Consider the following 16,287-nt stretch of genomic DNA (forward strand, 5'->3'; position numbering starts at 1 on the left):
ACATAGACACAGACAACAGTATAGGATAGCCAGAGGGAAAGGGGGGGTAGGTAGAGGTTGGCAAAGTGCAATAAATGGAGATGAAAGACTTTGTTCAGAACGACAGGCACACAATGCAGCATGCAGATAATGTTTGCTGAGTTGTACACTTGAAACTTGTATGGTTTTGTGACGTAATGTCATTCCAATAAATTCAATTTAAAAAGTAATTAGAAAAGAAAACTTCTCTAAAAAAAGAAATCAATGCATTAAGGCAAAATGTCAGACTTTATTGACAATTTTGCCAACATTCAGAATTGGTATGAAGTTAGAGATGTTAATATGAATCAGTTTGAGAAACTTCTTCAGGAGCAGAGTAAATTAAAACAAGATAAGATAATGCAAGATTTGAAACAATAGGTGATGACCGTGGTATGAAATCTGCAGAATACATCAAACCCTACTACAGAAACAACTTCAGTAACTTCAGACACAGGTTTTAACTGGCAGTGATAACGATCATAAACTACAGATGAACTACACTGAACTGAGTCAAAATTTTAAAGGGAATACAATCAAATTCAAAAATTTGGAGAAGGAATTAACACAAATTCAGGTCAGCATAAGACAAATTTGCAATGCCAAGAATGCTTGACTTTATTTCACTATACCCCTCCACTGGGTCAATATTTCAGAGACTACAGACTCTCTTAAGGCAATTAAATCTGATATACTTAATGAGTCTTCTAAATTGCTTCAGGAAGAGTTAGAAGAGCTCAGAAGGCAGTCCAGAAGGAAAACTGACATTACAGGGACATCTGCATATAGAAAATCCTGGCTAGGATCTGAAGGAAGAACTAATTAAAATTTTTAAGAAATAAAATGAGGTGCCTGACCTGTGGTGGCGCAGTGGATAAAGCGTCGACCTGGAAATGCTGAGGTCGCCGGTTCGAAACCCTGGGTTTGCCTGGTCAAGGCACATATGGGAGTTGATGCTTCCAGCTCCTCCCCCCCTTCTCTCTCTCTGTCTCTCCTCTCTCTCTCTCTCTCTCTCTCTGTCTCTCCCTCTCCTCTCTAAAATGAATAAAAAAAAAAAAATACCATTACCGTTAAAAAAAAAAAAAAGAAAAGAAATAAAATGAGGTTCAACAGTGCTGGGCAAATGAGTTTGTAAGATTTGTATTTTTTGAGTCTGCTCACTTGCAGTGTTAAAAAAAATGATGCTGAGCAGCGCCAGGTATGTGACCTGTGAAATTACAAATTACCTTCCTGCTTGGGAAGGGCCATTTTCCTGCCAATGTTTGCTGGAGGAGAGGTTTTTGCACCAGAAAGTTTGTGTAGAGAAGGGAGGAAGCCATGTTTGGAGAGTGAGCCCCACTGAGGCTGGTGGAACGTTTGATTCTAGGAGAAACCAGTGAAGATTCTTCTGGTTGTGGAACCGGAGGAAGTGTTTTCCCTGTGTGTTTGCTCGTCGGCCAATACAAGACTTTAATAAAAGGATGGACCACCATTATCCATTGTTTCTTTAGCGTCTGTTTGAATCTAATGGGAACCTGCATAGGAATGGCCATGACGGCAGCAACTACTGGCCATAAAAACAGGAAACTTTGCATGATGTACAAAATAAATTTATAAACTCACTAAGTAGCACAGAAGGAAAGGTCTATAGAACTGTAATGAGAAACTTCTTTATAGGATACTTTCAAACACCAACAAATGAACTTCATCAAGTGTTATGATCAATGGAAAGAACTCACGGTGTCAAAGCAACAAAAAGAAGCAGTTGTTCAATAAAGATCAAGGCAGTGTTACCAGTTGGATGACTGGATGGCTTAGTTCAAAAAAGTGTCCCCAGCACACCTCTAAGAACAAAGCAGAAATCTGTGCTTAATATTTCTTTTTCAGGCCCTGGCCGGTTGGCTCAGCGGTAGAGCATCGGCCTGGCGTGCGGGGGACCCGGGTTCGATTCCCGGCCAGGGCACACAGGAGAAGCGCCCATTTGCTTCTTCTCCACCCCCACCCCCCTCCTTCCTCTCTGTCTCTCTCTTCCCCTCCCGCAGCCAAGGCTCCATTGGAGCAAAGATGGCCTGGGCGCTGGGGATGGCTCCTTGGCCTCTGCCCCAGGCGCTAGAGTGGCTCTGGTCGCGGCAGAGCGACGCCCCGGAGGGGCAGAGCATCGCCCCTGGTGGGCAAAGCGTCGCCCCTGGTGGGCGTGCGGGGTGGATCCCGGTCGGGCGCATGCGGGAGTCTGTCTGTCTCTCCCCGTTTCCAGCTTAAGAAAAATACAAAAATATATATATATATATTTCTTTTTCAGAACTTTTTGTTAAATACCTAGAAATAGAATTTCATTCAGCTTTTCAACCAGCTAAATCCTCTGCTTGTGATATAAAGCCTGTAGATTCACTAAAAAAGAAAAAGTTAGCTAAAAATTTAATATCAAGTCTTAAAACTACCCTAGGATCCACACCTAAAAAAACAAAAAACAAAAAACAAACAAAAAAACTTGCATCCCTGTGCCACAACTGTATATCTTATAAAGCCACCTGGACTTGGAACTGCCAGGGCTGGGTATCTTCTTTTAAATGCTGTTACTCATGATTTACCCAGAACTTTTGCTACAGTCACCTGACAAGAGTGCTCAAGTTTAGCTGAAAGACCTTTCAAGAACAATCGATGATTCTCAAGCTAGAAATGAGATAGCACTTTAAAGCAGAGGCCTTTTGGAAAAAATAATATATTTTCGTGCAGTTTTACTTTGTTTAATAAAAGTATTCTTAATATGTAAAAAAGAAAGTGTAGCTAATTCAAATTTCTAATTAATGTTTCATTAGTAGAAAAGGTAAAGGATCATATAAAATATGAAGAAAATGGATTTATTTTTTATTTTACTTAGTCACATCTATCTTATTAGGTATTAGCTTTGTATTTAAACCTTGATATCCTAGATTCAGAATTATTAAGATTAAAGTATAATTAGCTATTTAAATCAATTATGTCATTCAATTCTATTAATTCTGTTACTAAAATATATTGCATAATTTATCCTAATATTATTCATTATAACACATAATAAAGTCTAGTATGTCTATAAATGGAAACATATAATTCAGAAAGATACTGCACCAACTTTTCACTCTCACATTTGCATTGTTTACTATTATGTATAATAATGGAAATAAATTTAACTTAAATCATGTGCATAAGATATTTCCAGTTTCTAGAGATTTTCAATTGTTTCAGAAATTGTGACTGGCATATTAGATGGGTTTAATTAAACACTGTTAAAGTACAGTGTGCCATTTGGATGCTTTTTTTTCTATAAACAAGAAGAGCAATAGTATTTTTGAAATGAAATATCTTAAAACAGGTAAATTTCCCAATAACATTTTAACCCTGTAAATCAAATTAAGTGTAGACAAAACACAAATACAGAAATCACTCGTGTGTGTGTGTGTGTGTGTATGAGACCAAGACAGAGAGATACAGAGACAAAGAGAGACAGTTAGGGACAGACAGACTGGAAGGGACAGAGATGAGAAGCATCAGTTCTTCATTGCGGCACCTTAGTTTCTCATTGATTGCTTTCTCATACGATATGTGCCTTTACCAGGGGGCTACAGCAGATCGAGTGACCCCTTACTCAAACCAGCGATGTTGGGCTCAAGCTGGTGATCTCATGGTTTGAACCTGGGTCCTCCACATCCCATTCTGATGCTCTATCCACTGCGCCACCACTTGGTCAGGCAGAAATCATTCATTTTACTGATTTTATTCCACAGAATGCAAACCATTTGTAACCTTATTACTTATTAAAGGTTGGTTTTAAACTAAACTCAGAAAAATATTTTAAACTATTTCTTAAATGGAAAGACATTTTTAAATACTTTAAACCAAAATCACTTTAAATCTATACTGCTAAACACAACTGGGTCTTTGGTTTCCTTTGCTTTTCCATAGTCCATTTATTTTTTCATTTTTCTTGCTACTATTTCTTACCTTCTCTTTAATCAAATAAAAGCTTTCTTTCCTTATTCTCATTTTACCTGTTGAGCTTTCTTATGTTCCCCTGAGAATATAGATAATAAAAGAACTCCCACGGCCTTCTACATATCTATTCAAACATGGCATCTGGATAACATATCCCGCCTTTCTACCTGCTACTATATATTAAATATATGTTTCTAATTAATGTTTGTTTCCCTGTTCTTCTAAATAGATGCCTTCCTCTCAGGAAGATCACTTTATTATTTATCTTCTCTCTCCAAGATCCACACTTCTTCCCTTTCTACTATATCATACTCATCAAAAGTAGTAACATTATTTCTCCAAACTGAAAATAAAGAAGTCACATTCCTTTAATATACCTCTATTTGCTTTTATTCCATTTTTTCCTTTTTTATACCTCTCATTTATTTCTGAACATTACTTAGTCAAGCTCCTCACAACTCTTCTGTCCTGATGTCTACACTGGGATATCCAAATACCATATATCTTCATTTGACTCAATAAATTATTCTCAGCTGCAATTGATATAGTTGATTATTCTCTTTCTTTTCATATAACTCTATCAATTGGCTTCCAGGATATTATTATAATATACAGAAATAATTATAATGATTAAAGAATCAGAAAACTGATAGTTTCTCAAATGGTATTGGATAGGTCTCTCCTAAATTTCAGATCTATATATGAAATTTGCTGTTGACAAGTAACACCAAAATGGTCCAATAATTAAAACTCAGTTGTTTTTTGTTGGTTTGTTTTTCACATTTTGAATCATTTTCAAGCCAGCAGTTAGCAAACTTTTTCTTTTAAAGAGAAAAATAGTAAATATTTTTGACCCTGCAGGCAAGCAGTCTCTCTCATAATTGCTCAACTAGGATGCTGCAGAAACAGTGACTGACAACACATAAATGAACGAGTCCTGCTGTGTTCCAATGAAATTTTATTAATGAAAATGGATATCAGCCTAGATTTGGTCTACAAGCCATAGTTTGCCAACTCCAATCTTAGATCATACAGAATATTTAGCTGAATGGAAAAAAGAATCAACCTTCTGCAAGGACAGAAAATTTAAATATCTATAGTGGGAATTTGCTCAAACCCCTTGTTCCCATTTCTCCTAGCATCCATCTCTTTCCACACTCACTTGACTCCATTATACTGGACTACTTGTATGCCCGATGTGTATGTCCCACATCATCATTCTAGGAACACAGACCGGAACTGTGGCTTTCATGTTGCATTTCTTTTTCTTTCTTAATTCCTCTTCCCAGTATTTGCTTACATATATAGATTTTTATCTGTTTAGAATCTAAAATATGCACTCATCTCTTCATCCTTTTGCCACATTCCTGGGATATATTTAATCAATTGATTATTATAAAACCTTTGCACCTTCTAATTCACCACCCTGCCTTTATGTTTATTTTTATTTTTTTAATTTTTTACAGAGACAGAGAGTGAGTCAGAGGGATAGACAGGGACAGACAGACAGGAACAGAGAGAGATGAGAAGCATCAATTATTAGTTTTTCATTGTGCGTTGCAACACCTTAGTTGTTCATTGATTGCTTTCTCATATGTGCCTTGACCACGGGCCTTCAGCAGACTGAGAAACCCCTTGCTGGAGCCAGTGACCTTGGGTTCAAGCTGGTGGGCTTTTGCTCAACCCAGATGAGCCTGCGCTCAAGTTGGTGACCTCGGGGTCTCAAACCTGGATCCTCTGCATCCCAGTTCGAGGCTCTATCCACTGCACCACCGCCTGGTCAGGCCCATTGCCTTTATGTTTAATATCTTAACTTCTTGAATCTTCAAAATTTTTTATGATCTGGTTACTGTCCTCTGTCAAGTTTAGATATCAGGTCCACATAACACTCATAGAAAATCATACTAACTTACTTACAGTTTCCAAAATACGTTCTTTCTTAAACCAAGGCATTTGTTCTAAATACTTCTGGGAATTCTTGCCCCAAATTTTCTTCAGGATCTGGATAAGACTTCAATACAATAAACAGCTCCAAGAAGCTTATACAATTTGACCTGTTGTATCCTCTGTCAAAGAGAATTTCATACTATGTTAAAATTAACTTTTTATTGTCCTTCTCATCCACTTATTTATAAGACCTCTGATGGCTGGAGCCCATATTGTTATGTATATGTTTAACAACATCTGAGTTCAAGAGTTCAATGGTTATTTGATTCTTAAAATTAATCAGTTATACTTTGAAGCACTCTTTTATGGAGTTGTAAGGATTGACATGATTGGGTGAAGCTAACTTACAACTAATGTCAAGAATGAATGGATAAGCAGGCAGTAAAGCATCTCATATTATATCAGATGATGGTACATTTTTAAAATAAAAAATTCTGACAGACATATCAATCAATATGCAAGGGATTTCATAAAATCTCTAACTTTCAGTATCATATTGATGACTTTCTGTATGAAATGTTTTATTTTTTTCATAAGTGTCAGGAGCCGATCAGCAGCTGCTGCTTGACACAGTCACAGCAAAGAAGAAAAGGCTTGCTAGTTGACACAGTCACAGCAATGAAGAAGAGGCACAACACTTTCCCCTAATTTTTTGGATTTATCTGAATTTTCTTCCCCCCCCTTTATTCGGGTGTGTGCACTATCATTTATGGCACAGGGATAATAGCACCGTGCTTTCCCTGCAGATTGCTTTCCCTACAGATTTGCAGTAATTTCTCTGGAAATGAGAGAGAAGGTATAAATTCCACAGAAAAGCCTATATATCCCCCCTTGCCTAGGCTTGTAGACATAAAAGACTGGCTATGATATCCCTCTTAAGGGGCTAAGTCTGTAGGAAATCTCCCTTCTAGAAATCATATTAGGGAAATATAGATTGTAACTTTGAATAGATAGGAAACAAAGACTAAACACAAAATCACCTTTCAGCCTTTACCCAATCTATTGCTTAACCCCCTAACCTTTTCATATTAGAGAAGAATAGAAAAACTTTCCATTCTTCTCACATACTAGCCTTCAGGTAGTGTAACGTTCTGAAAAAAAATAGTTACAACATAATTAGTAAATGAAAATAGTAGACAAATATAATTTTTACTAGACAATAGGCTGCTAAGTAAGATAGAATCAATAGGGTCTTTTTAGAAGCTTGTGCCAATATTGTTGTTGCTGCTGCTCAAGTTGTTGTATAACTGTACTTAGTGGCTTACCACCTGATTCATAGTTTAAGGAAATGTATTAACCCTTTTCTGGAATATTTACTCTTATTAAAGCAAAAACAACTATTCATCAATGTATTCTGCATACCATGTGATTATAACTTAGTGTATAAAAATAAAGCTATACTAGCCATTGGTAGAAATGCCTGGCAGATGTGCTAAAAAGAATTCAGCTCTATCACTTATTTCGTGCCGATGCTGTCCATTCCTGTGGGACCCCTGAATCCACCCCAGGGTGGGACCCTGGCACATAAGGCATTTTCTTTTGTGAATGTGAATGCATGGAATGCAGTAATGCCATGCATCTGGACTTATTTACATGATGCAACTTTCTGATGGTTCCCTCATTTGACCATATTATAAACTTATCTAGAAAAACTTATGAAAAGAGTATTATCAGAGAAAGAATTTGAAGATAAAAGTTGATTTAGATATTTAGATAAGTAGAAATTAATTTTGTTATCAATCAAGAATAGTCTTGGGATAAGGTTCTGTCTATACATTAATAAAATATTTAAGAACCTGGAGTATTCTTTTTTTTTTTTTTTGTATTTTTCTGAAGTTGGAAACAGGGAGGCAGTCAGACAGATTCCCGCATGTGCCTGACTGGGATCCACCCGGCATGCCCACCAGGGGGTGATGCTCTGCCCATCTGGGGCGTTGCTCTGCCACAACCAGAGCCATTCCAGTGCCTAAGGCAGAGGCCACAGAGCCATCCTCAGCGCCTGGGCCAACTTTGCTCCAATGAAGCCTTGGCTATGGGAGGGGAAGAGAGAGACAGAAAGGAAGGAGAAGGGGTAAGGTGGAGAAGCAGATGGGTGCTTCTCCTCTGTGCCCTGGCTGGGAATCAAACCTGGGACTCCTGCACGCCAGGCCGACACTCTACCACTGAGCCAACTGGCCAGGGCCTGGAATATTCATTTTTAATTTTACAAAGAACATATAGATTCAGAAAATCAAACATTGAGATGCAAAAATACAAATAAAATACATTTGGCATTTGTGTGTGTGTGTGTGTGTGTGTGTGTGTGACAGAGACAGAGAAACAGAGAAGAACAGATAGGGACAGACAGACAGAAAGGTAGAGAGATGAGGAGTATCAATTCTTTGGTGCAGCTCCTTAGTCTCCTTAGTTGTTCATTGATTGCTTTCTCATATGTGCCTCTACCCATGGGATGGGGGCGCTGCAGCACAGTGATTAACCATTTGCTTAGGCCAGTGACCGTTGGGCTCAAGCCAGCGACCTTGGGGTTTCAAACCTGGGTCTTCCACATCCCAATTCGATGCTCTATCCACTACGCCACCACCTGGTCAGGCTATATTTGGCATTTTTATTTATATTTATCCAATGGATAGTCTTCTGTTCACAAAAAGAAAACCTTTTACAAATAATGTGGGGGGTAACTATAGCATAAATGGCATAAATGGCTATACACTATAAATACAAACTCAAAACATGATTTTATTCATCTAGATTAAAAACATTAGATAGATCAGTAAGCAGACCACAAATTAATCTAAGACTAAAATTAACCAGCCAAGGTACCTATGGTTTTAATAGGAACCAAAATCAGTTTTTTAAATTCAAAAATATTTATAAACTTTTGGGAATTCACATTACTTATAGAATCAACTATTTGCTTTCCCCCAGTACATGTTCTTTCTTTTCTCATAGTAAGATAAATACAAATTTTTCGGCAGGTATAACAACATAAAAAGTATTTATTGAGTTTACTCCTATAACTTGCTGTTGTCCTGTGACAAAACTCTGCCCAAGAACAAATAAGCATGTGTCATACAGCTGTTTGGGTGGGCCTATAATAATTAGCGTGCATGCAATTATTTCTTCTCCTTTTTCTTTTCCTTCCTTCCTTCCTTCCTTCCTTCCTTCCTTCCTTCCTTCCTTCCTTCCTTCCTTTATTTTTTACCTTACTGAGAGGACAGGAGGCAAAGAAAGACTCCCACACACACCCCAACCGGGATCCACCTGCAAGCCCATTAGGGGGTGATGCTCTACCCATCTGGGGCTGTTGCTCCATTGCAACCTGAGCCATTTTTTAGAGCCAAGGTGGAGTCCATGTAGCCATCCTCAGTGCCCTGGGCCTACTCACTCTAATTGAGCCTTGGCTGTAGAAGAGGAGGAGAAGAGAAAGAAAGAGAGGGAGAGAAAAAAGCAAGAGGGGGAGGGGTAGAGAAACAGATGAGCACTTTTCCTGTGTGCCCTGACCTGGAATCAAACCTGGGACATCCACATGCTGGGCCTATGCTCAACCACTGAGCAAATGGCCAGTGCTCCGTTCCTTTTTCTTAATTCGTATTATTGCTATTTTCCCCCTTCCCCCTTCTCTTCCTTCCCCTTCTCTTCTTTCTCTTTTTCTTCAATTCCCCCACTTTTTGTTTTAGGATTTTAGGAAAATGACAATGAAAATCTATCATGATGAATAAATGCAATATTTTGAGAACCTTGCTAGCTACCGCAATGTACCTGATCACAAAACAGCCTTCTGCCTCCCTTCATAGGTAACTATTATCCTTACCTTTAAAATAATAATATTTTTCTTTCTTTCTTTACAGTTTAAACTGCTTTGAAGTTTAAACTGTTTTTTTTTCTTTTTTTTTTTTACTTGAATTTATTGGGTTGATATTGGTTCAAAAAATCATACAAGTTTAAGTGTGCAATTTAACAAAATATCTGCACACTGCATCATGCACACCCATCACACCAAGCAAAGTCTCTTTCTGTCCCCATTCCCTCTCCTTTGCTCACCCTTCACCTGTCCCTCGCCCTCATTACCCTCTGGCTATACCACACTGTTATTTGTGTCTATATGTTGTATGTGTGTGTGTGTGTGTTTGTGTGTTTTATATATATATATATTTTTTTTGTTATGGTTTTATTTTTCTTAAATTTATTAAGACTTATTTTGTGTCCTAACATGGTACTGTATACACTTGAGAAGAATGTATATTCTGCTGCTTTGGGATGAAATGTTCTTTAAGTATCAATTAAATCCACCCAATCAGGTGTGTTGTTTAAGGTTGCTTTGCATTGTCGGTTTTTTGTTTTGAAGATATATCCATTGATATTAGTGGGGTACTAAAATTCCCTAGCATGACTGCATTGATGCTGAACTTTCCCTTAATGTCTGCCCAGATTTTCTTTATATATTTAGGGGCTGCTATATTGAGTGCTAACATGTTTCAAGGATTATATATGCTTGTTGGATCAATCCCTTTAGTATTATGTAATGACCTTCTTTATCACTTGTTATGGTCTTTGTTTTGAAGTTTTGAAGTCTATTTTGTATGATATAAATATTGCTACCTTAGCTTTCTTTGCTTATCTGTTTCAATTGAAATTGGTTTTGCTATCCCTTCAACTTTAGGCCCTGTGTATCTTTTGTTCTGAGCTGGGTCTCTTATAGACCGTATATGTATGGGTCATGGTGGTTTTGTTGTTGTTGTTGTTGTTTTAATCCATTCAGCTACCCTATGTCTTTTGCTTGAAACATTTAATGTGTTTATATTTAAGGTTATTATTAGTAGGTACTTATTTATTGTAATTTTATTCTTTATACCTATGTTCCTCTTTCTCTCTATTTCTTCTTCGTACACAGACCCTGTAACATTTCTTGCAATGCAGGTTTATTGATAATAAACACATTTAGCTTGTTCTAGTCTGGAAAGCTCCTTATTTTGCCTTCAATTTTAAATGATAGCTTTGCTGGATAAAGTAATCTTGGTTGTAGTTCCTTGCTTTTCATCACTCTGAATATTTTTTGTCAGTCCTTTCTGGCCTGAATTGTTTCTATGGAGAAATCATCTGACAGCCTTATGAGAACACCCCTTGTAGGTAACTCTTTTTCTCTTGCTGCTTTCACGATTCTCTCTTTGTCTTTAACCTTTGCCATTTTAAATATGATTTGTGCTCCAATTCCTCTCCAATATTAGTTTTTGTTAAATTTTTAAGATAATGTCAATATGATAAATGAGTAATGTTTTAATTTTTTTATCTCTCATTATAAACTGTTGGCTAATTTTTTCACAGGTGTATTGGCCAGTTGGATGTTTTCTTTAGGAAAATATGTTTAAGTAATTTGTATTTTTTCCTTAGTTTTTTTTTTTGTATTTTCATGTTAATTAATACAGGTTCTTTATACAATTTTGATTGTATGTTCTTAATTTACATTTTGCAATATTTTCTCTCCATCTATGTCATGTCATATTTTGTGGTGCCTTTTGAGAAAGATAAGTCAATACTTTTAAAGTAGTTGATTTACCAATATTTTTGTCATAGCTATTTATTTTTGTGTCTTGATTTATAAAACATTTTTATTTCTCAATGCAAGATTTTATATGTCTCCTAAATTATCCTGCAAAACTTTTATAGCTTTTTACTTTAAATTTAGAACACTAATCTACCTTATATCTAAATACCTTATTGTTTTTAATAAATTTCTTTAATTCTTTTTCCTCTTTTTTATTTAAAATCTATCATCTATTTAGAATTATGGTATTTTTTTTACTGCTCTTCAAAAAATTTTCTTGCCTTACTACACTGACTAGGACTCCAGTGTGGTGTTAAATACACTTGTTCTATTTATAATATCTTAATACTTTAAAATATTTTTTCATTTGCATTCAAAAAAAATTTTGAGATTGGAAAGAATTGCCTAGTATGCCAACAAGTATTAAGCTTTATTTATCTTTAATAAGTTTCTCCTTCAGTACTATAGTGATAACAACTATTAATAAAATAGTTCTGTATGGACTGTCATTTTCCTACTCATGAGGTGAGACTGAGTTTCATTTAAAATAGTTTTATGATAAAATGGAGCAATGGTTACAGTGGTCCAATATTAAATATACACCCACAGAGTATTAGTGGCTATGAAAAAAATGCACCAACTTTTAAGATCAATTTCCTAATTTTTGGTATGTTCAAAAATTATGCAAAAAACACCTGTGAAATATAATAAAAGAATTGATAGTCTTCCAAAGAAAGATTTCTGCACATTTTTAGCAATGAATATGCATATAGCCCCCTCTCCCCATGTACATTGAGAAAATATGATTAACAACTAGTGTCATAACAAATTACTTGAACTGATTTTTTTGTGATTCTGAGGTGATAATAATAAAAAAAAATTTACTAATTCATCAGTATACTGGACTACTACTTAGTCCAGTAAGATAGTAATACTTGGAGAGAAGTATTTCTTCTGTTAAAACAGCAAATAAAAACCAAGCTGTATATACAACATTAAAAATCTGTATCTCCTATGATTGCATATGCATTCCAAGTTTATAAACTAATTTGGGTAAACTTTTTGTTTTGATCTGAAACAGAGAAGGAATGTTCATATACTTTCTTAGTGTTCTAGAAAAATGTTATTTTATTCTTAAGATTCTGAAATGTTTCCTACAAGAAACAAGTATCTATAGCAATTTGCAACTGGATTTGATGGTTTTTTGAAATTATATCTTCAGATAATAAAAGTTTTAAAATGAGTATGTTAATTTTAAATAGATTTGACTATCTGGTTGTGTTAAAGAGGAAGGGAAAGGAATTAAAGAAAAGACAAAAGTAACCAAATTATGTAGTTCCTTTATAAGTTTATAGAAAATAGATATTTAAAAATATATGTGAAAACATAAAAATTATAATTCCATGCCCAATGTACACCAAGTATATATTAATAAAGACTGAAATATGTACATATATATTTCAGTCCCACCTATTTTATATTGCAGAAAAAGTACAAATGCATAATTAATAGAACAGTGGTTAATATGTTCCTGTAGTTATTTACATTGCATAACTACATCTAGACAGATTATTTAGAGTAGTGTATAATTATAAAAGTAAATGAGCTTTTATAATGTTACAATCAAATGAGCTATGTATTATGTAACTTTCCTGAAAAGTTTTCACTATATACTTATTTCAAAGAAGATAATTCAATAAATTTTTCCTGAGAAGCCATTTGACTATTATATATTATAAAAAGAATATGGAAATGTATAATAAATTTCTGCTATAGAAAGAGAAAATTTCAATGTTTCCAGTATATTATACTCTAATATTTAATTACAATTTAATCTGAAGTTTAAAACTATCACTAATTGTACCAAGAAAAGTAATTGAGTCCGACCAGGTTGTAGCACAGTGGATAGAGCGTTGGACAGAGACATGAAGAATCTAGGTTCGGAACCCCGAGGTTGCTGGCTTGAACGCGGGTTCATCTGGCTTGAGCAAGGTTCGCCAGCTTGAGCTCAACATCGCTGGCTTAAGCAAGGAGTCACTCGATCTGCTGTAGCCCCCAGTCAAGGCACATATGAGAAAGCAATCAATGAATAACTAAGGTGTCACAACAAAGAATTGATGCTTCTCATCTCTCTTCCCTCCTGTCTGTCTGTCCTTATCTGCCCCTCTCTCTGTCTCTGTCACACAAAAAAAAGAAAAAAAAGTAATTGAAATTTTTAGTGAGAAATTTATAAGGAGACTCTATCTTCTTTATTTTAAAAAGGTGAAAGTAGTACAAATAACCTGTAGAAAATTAGAAATGCAAATATATCAAGGGTATACAGGAAACAATTACCCACAGTCCTATTTCAGAAATGACACTGGTAATATAGCATAGCATTATCTTCAGTTTATTTCATATATATTAATATGATTATATATGTATATAGGATACACATGTGTGTATTATGTATATATATTTATTCACATATATGTATATATTCATATATATTTTACTATCATAAATATATTTTCAAGTCATATATGTCTCAATGCCACATCACTTTGAGAGCTGTATAGTATTTTATCTAGGAATGCATAATTTTTATTTTTTACAAAATATTTATTTTTCAAAACACTTGTGAAAGTAAGCATGATTCCAAGAATAATGGTTTGGAGTATTTACAAGAGAACTACATGGAAAATAACAACTTAATATAGGTCCCAGCTTTGCTTTTCTTAGTACATTTCATCAATTCTAAGAAAAACTTTTATTTTAATTGCTCTGAATTGAAGATGTAGCTGAAACTCCTGTCGCCCAGGAAGGTGTCCACTCCCACAATGTATACTACAACTTGTGTAGGAAGTTTGTAGGCAGGTCTGGAGCAGAATAACAGAGCTGCTTGAAGAGTGCTGTACCAACAGCACTGCAGAGTACAGCAAATGATGTCATGTTATAAGACACAGATTTTTAAAATTATGAGTTGAAAAGTAGTTTAGAAGATATGGGTACTAAATGTGAAAATTATCTTAGGTAAGTTGTTTAATTAGCTTGTATTTTCTTTTTTATGTGATATGTGATAAAAATCTAAAATAACTCAAATTTTTTTGTAAATATTTTTTTAAATTACAAAAGCATTGTGAAACAACAATTTGGCAGCACCATGTTTTCCTTAGTGATATATAAAATAGTTTATCTGATGATCAGTAGTGTCTTGGGCTCAATGAATTCTGGGTAATTATATTGTCTAGGACATTTCGTTAATCTAAATGAGCAGTTGACTATATGACACAAGTCAGAATTATTTTGTCAGCCTCCTTTGATCGAGGAGTTAAAATTTTGGCACTCAAGAGATTCACATTTCACTGAGAGTTTTCGTCACATTTCCATTAATCTTAGACTAAAAGTGTCCTCAATACTCTTACATCTGAAACACACACACATAAACATACCCACGTGCACACTGATATACATGGGCACATGTATACATATATCTCTTGTATTTATACTTTTTTGTATTTAATTGACTCTGTTTCTCATTTCTCATTTACTCATCAAAACAGAAGTAACTTCAGTATGTAAATAAATGTGAATGATCTCATTTAGTTCATTAGTAACTAACAGCTTTTATAGCATTTCAGATTAATCATTCTGAGTTTCAAAACAGTTATTGTTATTATATAATTTTTTTAGAAGTTTAAAACAATTTTTTTATCGATTTTAGAGAGAGGAAGGAAAAGAGTGAGAGACAGGAACATTGATCTGTTTCTGTATGTGCCCTGACCTGGGTTGGAACAGGCAATCCCTACTTCAGGTAGATGCTTCAAGCAATGGAGCTAACCAGCCAGGGCTATATCTTTATTTAGTTTTCCAATCACTCTTGTTTTTTTCCTTATACCTTTTGTCTACATATCTCATATCTCAATCACAGTTTAGGAATTTTCTTCCTTTTCTGCTCCTTCCATGTTGATGTCCCATTGAGCTATCTTCAGTTCTTTTTCCTTCTCACATGACATTCTCTTCTTTACACTCTCCTGCATGCCCATTGCTTCAGTAAACCCCATAGAAGAGTGGCTTATAGATCTGCATTTTCTCTTCTGCAATCTAAGATTTCCAACAATTTTCTAGACAGCTAATTCTAGAAGACTCATGAGTCTCTCTATTTTCATTTTCATATCTATTTTTGATTTTATATTCTTAAGACAATTCTGTCTTTCACTCTGGACAAGGGGAACTATTTTCTCCCACACATACTTTCAAAGATGCTACCTCTCAGAAAAACACACATAAAACTACTGGAAGGCAAATTGAGCACCTCTGCCAATTGGGAGAGTAGAATGCTGGTATAAGTACTGGTACAGGGCAACCTGTTATCCTAAATATTTTGTTTTGTGAGTAACATGACTAGGATTGCATGCTTCTCCACAATTTTTTATTGTCTGATTTATTGAAATAATTATACAGAAGTCTTATTTTGAAGCTTTGTGGGTGTGACATGTCAATTTAATATGCTTCTTCAGGGTATAGGCAAAACTTCTGTTCAGAATACCAAAGCCCACAGTGTTTTCTTCTTGCACACAATGTGCTATAGATCTAAAGTAACAAATATACAGACTTTTACCTTAGTCTGTTGCTTTTTAAAAAATTTTCAAGTTTGTATAAACAGAATTATATAATAGTTATTCTTTCTCTTTTATATCATTCAAGTTTAGTGGGATTTTAATGCATAGCAAACTGGGTTTTAGTACCATATTTATTTTCATTATTATAATTGTTGACTGAATTATTTTTGCCTGCTTGCTATATGAAGATTAAGAGTGGTGTTAAAATCTTCAACTTTGTTAACCTGC

The 16,287-nt window shown here is 35.0% G+C and overlaps 1 pseudogene; it reads left to right on the forward strand.

The window, feature by feature from the left end:
* The first annotated feature begins 74 nt into the window (after positions 1–74).
* LOC136309332 (thyroid receptor-interacting protein 11-like) lies at positions 75–844 on the forward strand (annotated as a pseudogene).
* Positions 845–16,287: the final 15,443 nt, after the last annotated feature.

This window comes from Saccopteryx bilineata, chromosome 6 (assembly GCF_036850765.1).
Source record: "Saccopteryx bilineata isolate mSacBil1 chromosome 6, mSacBil1_pri_phased_curated, whole genome shotgun sequence".
Lineage (NCBI taxonomy): Eukaryota > Metazoa > Chordata > Mammalia > Chiroptera > Emballonuridae > Saccopteryx > Saccopteryx bilineata.